At 39.6% G+C, this 10227-nt stretch overlaps 1 pseudogene; it reads left to right on the top strand.

Annotated features, from left to right (window-relative positions):
• The first annotated feature begins 501 nt into the window (after nucleotides 1-501).
• LOC149197255 (serine/threonine-protein phosphatase 5 pseudogene) lies at nucleotides 502-3080 on the top strand (annotated as a pseudogene).
• Nucleotides 3081-10227: the final 7147 nt, after the last annotated feature.

The raw sequence follows: 10227 nt of genomic DNA, 5'->3' as shown, positions 1-10227 counted from the left end.
CATAGACCTGAAGGTGGTTTTATTGGGGAAACCGGATTTTGGGTTAGCCCCAGAATTCATTTTCAAGAAGAAAATTCTGTGGAGATGGTTACCGAAAATGATGGGCTCCACATGTCAGGTAGTTCTATGTTTGAAACAAGTATGCCATTAAGCATTCCAATTGCTGCCAGTGGTAAGGATGGTGCTTCTGTAGTCAGCAAGAAGGAAAATAACAGAAATGTGAAAAGCAAACATAACACTGATAAGCAGGGCGTAAATATCAGTTCTGTAGGGTCATCAGAACATGATATCAGTATGTCTACACAGACAAATAGCATTGGTGGGGATTCAAAACATGGAATAGAAAATGTAATTAGTAATTCCATCAAGGAAGTCAATAACGATGTTGACATGCAGAATGGAAAGTCCGAATTTACTTCTATAGGAGCTGGTGGGAATGATGTCAATGTAGTCCATGATGCTTCGTGAGACACAAAGTGTAGACGTGTGGGACAAAGGAAGATGCCGCTGGACAGCAGCAACCAGCTAGAGCAGGAAGGGAGAATTGATAAAGACGACCAGCAAGAAGATCGACTGGAAACAGAGACCGAAAACATGAAGAAATTGAGGTTGCAGCAGACCAGAAGGCGGAGGCTGGCAGCATCAGGAAAGGTGAACAGTCAAGTATTAAAAGATTTTCAGCAAGTTGGAGGAATTTGTCCAAATGGTCCTGATGCCACCAAAAAGCTTGAAGAGACCGAAACAACAGTCAAAAAAGTTAAATTTATTGAGGCCATCTCAGCGAATGATCTTGTGAATCATTCTGTTGTTGAACCCAATGATTTTTGTTCAATGAAGGTGGAGCGACAACATGGAATAGGAGGAGAAAATAAAACATTGAAGTTTATAAAGAAGGTGATGGGAGACTTCAAGAATCTGGAAAACATACGCAAAAGGTGTGCATTTCAAATATTACTGCAAGTAAAGGATTTGCTGGGGGCAATGCCATCGCTGGTTGACGTCAATATTCCAAATGGGAAGCAATTTACTGTTTGTGATGACACCCATGGTCAGTATTATGACCTTTTTAACACCTTTGAGGTTAGTAGACTTCCTTCGGAGGACAATCCTTATCTTTTTAACGATGATTTTGTTGACCGAGGCTTATTTTCAGTTGAAGTCGTGCTTGTGCCATTTGTATTCAAGTATATGTGTCCAAGAAGAAATCATGGAAGCAGGAGTAAGAACCAGATTTATAAGGGCGAAGTCAAGTCCAAGGCCAGTGGAAGTATGGTTGAGCTTTTCGCTGAAGCGTTTTGTTGTTTGCTTTTGGCTCATATCCTCCATGACAAGATCTTTGTTGTCCGTAAAAGTCCTTTTCGCGTTGATGGTATAAGACTGGAAGATATCAAAGAAATTGTTCGATTTCGCGAGCCACCTGAAGAGGGTTTGATGTGTGGAATACTTTGTAGCAATCCACAGCTCCATAAAGGGCATGGACCCAGCACACGGAATGTTGGTTTGTCTTTCGGAGAAGATGTGACCAAAAGGTTTTTCCAAGAAAACAATCTTGCGCAGGTGGTCAGGTCCCATGAAGTTAAAAAGGAAGATGAAATTGAACACAACGACAAACTCATTACAGTGTTTTCAGCTCCAAACTATTGTGACCGGAGAAGGAAGATGAAGCAGGAAGCAGCTAACATGCAGCCTAAACAGAGGAGCAGAGCATATGGACAACTCCAGGACCAAGTCTGGGATCCAGGAGGGATTTTTATTTTTCTTCATTCCTTCTTGAAAGCACATGATCAGGAGATCATGAATGTTTTCAAGCGTGGGAGTCTGATGCAGGAGCATCTAGACTTGGGCCAGCAATGTGACGGGGTGGTCACATGTTGTGGCTAATGCAAGACTTGAAGAAAACTTCGTTGTTAAATTTGTGTTAATTTCAATAAGTGTAGATAGTTAAGAGTGGTCTAGTTTAGTTAGACGTTGGTAAAGACTGAGTTATAATTGAATAACTAATTCCTCATGTGTGGGAAGGAAGGATAGAATAGAAAGGAGCAAAAGCTCAGAGGGGGGAGGTTTTCTGATTGGATGCCTTCGGGCAGTTTGTAGATGGCCTAAATGTTGAATATCGGCAAAGACCAGCGCTGTAAGTATATTCTTTTGTTGATAAAAAAAAACAGTGTGTTTTCAGAATTGGGTGGTTCCATCTATGGAGTGGTTTTCTGTAACTGAGTTTTAAGTTGAGAGTGCATGTTTTATAATATTCGGTGTCGTGAAATCACTGTTTATGAGTTAAATGCAAAACTGTTGAAGACAGAGTACTTTGGATCGAGCGCTGAATCTTGGTGTGAATGAGTGTTTGATTTATATGTAATTGAATCTATGATTTTGATGGATTGTGGGGTAAACAGTAAGGCTGGAAACTGTTTGTTGTGTGGAACTGAATATACCTCACATTGGACAAGGTTCGATTCCGAAATAGTTCAGCGAGTAGTAGAGTATTAACTTCTGTAATGGCTATAGCATTGGTGTGACAATTTGGGCACGGAATAATGTTGAAATCAAATGATATAGAAATCGTGTTAAATTCCCAATTGAATGGTTTTTTATGCATGTAAAAAAACGCTGTCTGGAATCAATAGCGAACAGAGGTCGATTGTCATTGTGCTATTAAAACAAACGTAGAGAAAAAGGGTCGATGGAAGAAATCCTTGAAATTGATGGAATGTGAAACGGAAAACCAAAAGTTCAGGTGGAGGTGTGAGAGCGTTGGAAAGGGCGCACCCGAGTTTGCATAGATATTCATGAAGTGATGAAAATCGATGCAGCGTTCTGAAATAGAGAGGGGTATTAATTTGCCAGTTTAAGGCGGATTTTGTTTTATTGTATTCTGAGATGATGGGCGCATTGTTCCAACTACAGTATGTGTTTAAATGAATGAAAAGGTTGTTTACTAGGTTGTGGAGCTGAAACATCTGTTGAAGATAGTTCCTGCAATGATAACGACAGGGGGTGAATTTGCATGGTATTAAATTTTTTATACGGAGATGCATGTTGATGTGCAGGGTAGGAAAGATTCTGGGTTTGCAGGGTAGACTTGCATCAACTTAGTACATTCATTGACATTAATTTGATTTGCTTTAAGCTCATTAACTAAAGCAATAAACGAGCAGATGGAAATATAATCACTAACATATTTAATATGCAAACAACAAATAATAAGTAAACCAAAAACATCACATAAATACATAATAAAAACACATATGGACACTAGATATAAGTGGAAACCCATAAAGGGAGAAAACCATGAGTTTTTTATTGTTGTGATGCAAAGACAAGCTCCTACACCCTTACTAAATTTGATTTTCTTTAGGCTCCAACCTATAGGAGACTTCTACCTCAACTTTTCTGCAAGCTACAACATGCATGGAATATCCAACTCCCATATGTTTTATGCGGGATACAAACCACAAGAGGCTCCTACCTCAATATGCTCTAGCCTGATATTTCTTAAGCAACAACTTTAAAGAAGACCATAATCCCCTCATACAAAATGAAACGAATATGTTGGTTTACCTAGTCATCAATTCTACATATCTCCTTCTTTATTACTTCCTCTTATCCCCTCCAAATATATTTCACATCATTTTCATGTGTGCCAAGTAACCCCACTCAAGTGACGGTGGCATATGGATCCGAGTCTTCGCTAGACAATTGGAGAATAGGGAGGAGATGGTCTTACCCGTCAGCAAATTATTTTGTATGTGTAGCGTTGTTAGCTGCTTCAGATTTCCCATGGAGTCCGGAAGGGGACCCGAGAGCGTATTGTTGTTCATGGTCAACACGGACAGGAGTCTCAGATTTCCAATGCTTGATGGAATGAAACCAGAGAGCCGATTCAAATCCAAGTACAAAGAAGTCAAATTCCGTAGCTTTCCAATGGATTCCGGAATAGGACCGGCAATCAAGTTTCCGGTGAGAGACAGCGACTGTAGACTGAGCAGTTGGCCAATGTCAGAAGGAATCGAACCGGTGAGTTTGTTGTTATCCAGAGTAAGATGGTTCAAGGCTGAAAGGCGAGAAATACAAGCTGGAATTATTCCACCTATATTTTTCCACCTCATAAGGGTAAATGTGCGAAGGTATGACAGGTTCCCGATGGATTCTGATATGCTTCCACTCATGTAAACGCTAGTGTTGCCTGCGTCCATGGGATCCCCATCAAGAATGAGGCTCACCACCCGACCGCCATTGTTATCGCAGGACACGCCCTTCCATTTGCAGCAATCATTTCCCGTCCATGACTTAAGAGCTCCGCTCGGATCCTCCACGATACCGGCTTTGAAAGCCAATAAGGCAACACGGTCTTGTTCTACACATTGTGCTATCTTCTGTCCATGGCATGAGTTTAAGGACATCAGTAGTAACACAGAAACGAATGCTAAGATTTCTGACCTGGGTTTCTCCATTGCGAAGCCAAGGAAATTGCAGAGGGTAATCAGAAACTTCTGGGCCCTGAGCATGAACTTTATGAAACCCACATTGCAGGAGAATCGAATCGAGTCGGTATTTAAATGATGAACGTGCTTTGTATGTTAGGGTTTCATCTTTGTATTTTAGGGTTTCGGATACAAACTAGTCGTCGGTCAGCTTTGATTATCAAAGAACGTTAAAATCCGGAAAACAAAGATGTGTCCAAGTGTTTTAGGGTTTTGTGCCAGGTTGGAATTTGGTTATTCAATTTTTACCCGGCAGTGCCGGTTTGAAGCTACAATTTTCACAATTCCCAAAATTATAATGAAATTGTAACCTATTTAAATCAGGTTGGAATTTGGTTATTTAATTTTTACCCGGCAGTGCTGGTTTGAAGCTACAATTTTCACATTTCTCAAAATCATAATGAAATTGTAACCTATTTAAATTGCGTACTTTAAGAACATTCTTTTTCGCTGGAAAAAAACAATTAACTATTAACCAGCCCTTCGACTCATCATTTCGTATAAACTTACGACGTGATTTTCATTGGAAATTTAATAATTTAATCTCTTGACTAATCATTTTTTTAACCATGAGATTTTTATTGAAAATTTAATAATTTAATCTTTCGACTAATTGTTTTTTTTTAACCATGAGATTTTTATTGAAAATTTAATAATTTAATCTTTCGACTAATTGTTTTTTTAATATTTATTTGACTTGATTTGCATTGGAAATTTAATATTTAAATCATTTTCTGAACTTTACGTTTCAAATTCCAATTCCGTAGTATAGATGTTGTATTAAAGCATTTTCTAGACTTTATGTCTGAAATTCGGTAGTATAGATTTCGTGCATTTACTAGTCGAAGCCATTCTTTATCACTTTATATTTTTTTTTCACAATACTATATGTTATTTAAGTCACCTTGGTATTGCACTCCCTAGGCCACACCATCCCTTAACATTACTAGCTTTTTGCTCAAGGAATTTTGAATGGGTGAGCTCCACATCAAGGAGACTTAAAAGTACACCCCATCACCCTCTATACCGGAGGTGGACAATTTAATTTTAAATTTTATTATTTAAATTATTTTTTAAACTTATATTCGAAATAAAAATAATAAAAAACTTTAACAACTATAATATATTTTATGGTTGTTTCTACTTTTCGTTTGATGATAAATTTTCCCAATATTTAAAAATATATTCTAATCAACACATTTAAATTACATAATATTTTATTGTTTTATTTTAATATATTTAAACATCTTATATTTATAAAAAAAATATATTCCAATTTAAATTTTAAACTACAAAGACTAATTTAGAATTTAACATGTATTCAAATATTTGACTGTGACCAATTTTCCTACCTCTTATGTTGATTTATGCACCACGATATTTGTGATGACCCCGGAAAATGTAAATGTGGAATTTTACTGTGGTAAAAGATACAGTGGTAGTTTGTTGTCTTTTATTTTACAAAAAAACAAAACTCTAATTATATTATTTTATTGAGAAATTTAAATATATTTTCTTGGAATGCTGGCAGCCTTTAAAAGGAGGATTTTAAAGAAAGAAAAATCAGTTATGAAAACTGATTGAAACCACCCTCCCAAACAGGGAAAAGTCGGAATGGGGGGAGAAATTCTGTGCTGTTGGGACAGACAGAAGGATTTTCCAGAATAGGAAAGGAAAAGAAAACACAAGAAACTGGTTAAGTCTGGTAAGGACCAGATAACCAGGCACAAGGTGCATGTATCTTGTTGAGGGATGTAGGCCTGCAAGATAGCTCGGGGGGAGAATCCAGTCTTAGAGATGGATCTCAAGGTTGGGTGGTTAAGAGCGAAATCGGAATGCAGGTGAATTTACTAAAGTGCCTATTTACAACATTGGCGAACCAGGTACGAGCTCATATTGTAGAGAAATTAATTCAGTAGTGTATGCTGACTACACAGTGGATTTTACAGTAGTCGACAAGTAGACTATGTATCTCATATCTTTCGTTATTATCATGCTGTTAATATAGTTAAATCAGGTGAATATATCTACTTTAAATGACAGAATATTTATTTGATAGACAATTATAAAGGAATAACCAGTGCGATAGGGGTATCTCCCAAAACAAAGAAAGCACATAATAGGTTAAGCGAACCAGAACACCTTAGTGTGTAAAAACGCTGTTAATATGCCAAGAACAAGCGATGGAAACATTTCAAGTTCCTGTGCAAGGAATGCCCAGACTGTAAAATCTTTCCCATTGAACTCCGACAGAAGTACGCCTAGTGAATCATAGAAATCATGTGACTGTCGAATCTCAGAGTTAAGTACATTAATAAAGAAAAACTGTGATTGCAAGAGAAAAAGTGAAACCATACGACAGACCATATACAAAATTGTCACCGTTAAGAGTATTGCTTCAAGCTTATAACCAACGGAAAAGAAATAAACAAACGCAGATAACCGAAAACAGCACCAATAAGTAACATGTTAAGGTTATTACAATCTCGGAAGGTATACAACCGTGACTGTGAACACGGCTGTGTGGAAAACCTCCGGAGTAACCGCACACACAACAACAATATGCATGAGCGTGCCCCAAAGTAACACCCCAAACTGGTTATAATCCAACTCTACAGCTAATAATGAAACATTGCGCTACTGCATAACGGGAATCAACTATAGCATAGTTAAACAGAGCCGATAACATTATTGAAAGCAAACCTGTTAACATATATATAAGTAAATTCGAAAAGCCCTGCCATCATAGGGACGGACAAAGCCCTTAACCATATCCGGAGGACGAACGAAACATTAATGAACCAACCGCAACCGACCCAGAAGGGGCTCGGGTAAAATAACAACACAGAACGCAAAGATTAGAGTGAAGTTCTGGTAATATAAACTTTGGGAAACATATTAATATATATTCGAAACAAAATATGTATTCTTGTCCAGATTGTATAACGTTAACCAACAAGGTCCGGCATAGCGGCCAGCCTATCAATAGTCTTCACATTTATATATACACAGAGGCATTAAAGCCTAAAATCACAAGAGGGCAAGATTGCCTGAACCGAAACAACAGCCTAACGAGACTTAGACGCAAAAGATCTGTCGTAGTTCATATATCAACAGAGCAGGTCGAGGACATAAAACCCTGAGAAGAAGAAATACATGCAAGCCGTGAGGATCCCCTCTAGAAATACCTCGACTAGTTCGTAGACAATAGGAATAGACAGTAATATTCACAAGTTCTTTGATACATCATGGTCGAAGAAACCATAGAACCCTCGCACCTGGTAGTAAGGGTCGACCTCTTACCTGAAAGGTGCCGAGAGAGCCGTGGCGCCAGTGCTATCATTCTGCCAATGGTAAAGGGGCTCGTACCAAGCTCCATATGCACACACTTCCACAGCAAAAAGAAACCCACATTCAGTATGAACATCCAAACAGTAAGCATCCATAACTCTGAGCGCAAACAACAGAGATGAAAGGCGGAAGAATACTCAAAGTAAACGGGAAATGAATTACCTGTGCAAGCCTTCGATGGGGCAAACCCACGGCCTCGGTGCTGTCAACTGAGTTCAGGGGTGGCGCTAGTGGAATCAAACCGGTGTCTGAATAACGAGAGAGGAGTTGAGCGGCCCTCTTGAAACAAATGAACCCCAGGCTCGTTCTCATGGGTTTATGTATAAACCCAAAACCCTTAAACTTCCTCTAGCCCTCCGATCTGAAGAATAGATCACCGCCTTTGATGCAGCGCGCGAAGCCGGAGCGGGAAGGCCGAGAGGGCGGAGACCGATGTATCACATGGCCAAGCGAGTGAGCCATGCCACCTGCCGAAACGTGGACAAAGGGTATAAATGCTGCCAACAACTCAACGCCGGCAGAAGCTGCGGGTTGGACCAAAACATTTCTGTTTGCCATTTCAATACACGTCATTGTGCAGTCAAGTCAAAGAGCCGTATGGACAAATAACATTCACATAGGTCCAAACCATTATCAACTTATAACAGTGGTGCATATAAATTATCGTGCTATAAAGTTATGGGAGGGGGAGTTGTTATGTTTATGACAAAGTTACCATTGTTTCATTTAATTTTTTTTTTACATATATATATAGGGTGTGACAAATTGGTATCAGAGCCAGGTTTCAATATTGTGGCCTCTGGAACGACATGTTCTACTGTGCAGAAAGTTATTACATACATATGTGAGGAGGGGTGATAAACCAACTAACTGTTGTTTCTGCCTATTTTTAGGGGTGAGACACAGGAACACAACAGCTGATAGCCAACTAAAAAAAAAAACAATGAAATGCAGGGAGACAGCAGCGCCCCTCGGGAAAACCCAGAGCTATGGTACAGCTTGGCGAGGAGACACGTAGTACAAATCTCGCAATACTGGAAATTGTTCAAGAGTTGAAGAATGAGATGGTGTGTTTACGAGAGGACAACGCACGTTTGACGGTGGAACAAGAGAGAATTCTGAAGAGTTTGTCGGATAGGCAGAACCCACCCTTAGCTAATCCGAGTGCAGAACAGCAGAGGATGACAGAAGAACGAAACTATCAAACTGGACCTGAAAACTCAAAGGGAAAGGAGGACCATTCTGATTATGTACTTGAACAGTAAACTTCAAAACGTCAGAGGATGGAGCTGCAGGGAGAATTTCAGAAAATTAAACCCCCACATTTCGATGGGGAACAGGAAGAAGCGGCTGAAGCATGGTTAATTAACATGAACAAATATTTCCAGTTGTACGAGTATGACCATAACTTGAAGGCGCGACTGGCTATTTTCCAACTACAAGGTAAAGCAACCCTGTGGTGGGAGGAGATCAAGATTGTTAAGGGGGTAAGTGAACGAACCATCACATGGGAAAAGTTTCAGAAATACTTCAAAGAGAGATATCTGACTGAGTGCCTTTACGATGAAAAAGCAAGAGAATTCCATGATTTACGGATGGGACAACAGTCTATGGATGAATTTATTAACCGTTTTACTTCTCTGCTTCGTTATGTACCATATATTAAGGAGGAAAAAGCCAAGGTGCAAAGGTTTGTGAGCAGCTTAGCTCTATATATAAGAGAAAGGTTCGAGTTTGACAATCCTAGGACAATGGATGAAGCTATCTGCAAGGCTAGAATCTGTTACCAGCAGAATAAACAAAAGAGGGATGCTCCAAATAAAATATGGAATGAAAGAAGGGGTAGTCGGATTGTCGGAAACAGCAAAGGAAGTCGCAACAATGGTGGTAAGGGAGCTGGCAAAGGATTGAACAGCAGAACTGTAGCAAGAGGTGCACCTCGGGCTAGGCCAACAAGTGAGACCAGAGTAAGCGAACAGCTTGTTCGGCCGGAGGGTGAAGGAATGGCCAGACCTCCAGTTCAATGCTGGGGCTGTGGAGGACCCCACTATGTCAAGAACTGCCCACAGCGGAAGGGTATGGACCAGATATCCCAGATTCACGAAGCATCAACCGTTGGGGATGTGGCACGTAGTGTACCAAGGATTAACGCAGCTCTGGATGATCGTCAAGCGGAATACCAGCCGACTATGGTGGAATTTGAAGGTAAAATTTCAAATCTTTCTATAGCTGTTCTCATTGATCCAGGAGCTAGTTTAAGTGATATTAGCCCAAAGATAGTAGAACAGTGTATGTTACAGTGTGAAAAATTCAGAAATCCATCGCTAGTACAATTAGCTACGGGAGCCAAGAGACGGGTCTTGGCAAAAATAAATAATTGCTCTTTAACCGT

The sequence above is a fragment of the Pinus tabuliformis genome, chromosome 2_2 (genome assembly GCF_031772625.1).
Source record: "Pinus tabuliformis cultivar Carrire ecotype Pingquan chromosome 2_2, CPIR1, whole genome shotgun sequence".
NCBI lineage: Eukaryota > Viridiplantae > Streptophyta > Pinopsida > Pinales > Pinaceae > Pinus > Pinus tabuliformis.
Note: the sequence above shows the minus strand (reverse complement) of the source record. Positions and strands in the feature narration are given on the sequence as shown.